The sequence below is a fragment of the Odontomachus brunneus genome, unplaced genomic scaffold, assembly GCF_010583005.1.
Source record: "Odontomachus brunneus isolate Ranch 3 - 2012 unplaced genomic scaffold, Obru_v1 Obru_scaffold_067, whole genome shotgun sequence".
Lineage (NCBI taxonomy): Eukaryota > Metazoa > Arthropoda > Insecta > Hymenoptera > Formicidae > Odontomachus > Odontomachus brunneus.
The window spans coordinates 238,584-239,001 of record NW_022639517.1 but is presented as its reverse complement, the minus strand read 5'-3'; positions in this window follow the sequence as shown (position 1 = coordinate 239,001).

Sequence of the window (418 nt, the reverse complement as noted above, 5' to 3'; positions counted from 1 at the left end):
GAAAAATAGGCCACGCCCTGTCTCACGGAAGCTGTACATATACTACTGATATGCTTAAGCTTATGCTACACTTGTTGCACTTAGAACGAGATGGAAGCACTCAAAGAGAGAACACATATCTCTTTCTTTCTCGCACAATTTGGATGAAACATGGCGGACCCTCTATTTGTCGTCACTTTGATTAGAGGCTCTCTACTTCTACTCTATCCTAACTTCTCCTGCCTTTCAACTTCGTCCTCACTTTTCCATCCTTTCATTCTTTCCTTCCTGTCATCTACACACTCCCACATTCACTACTCTTCTCTTCCTCCCACTCACATCTCAACGCCAAACCTTTCTCTCACATTCTCTCCACACTCTTAACTTGCCAGTCATCTAACACACACCGGAAATGGAAGTTTCGAGAAAAGTATATATA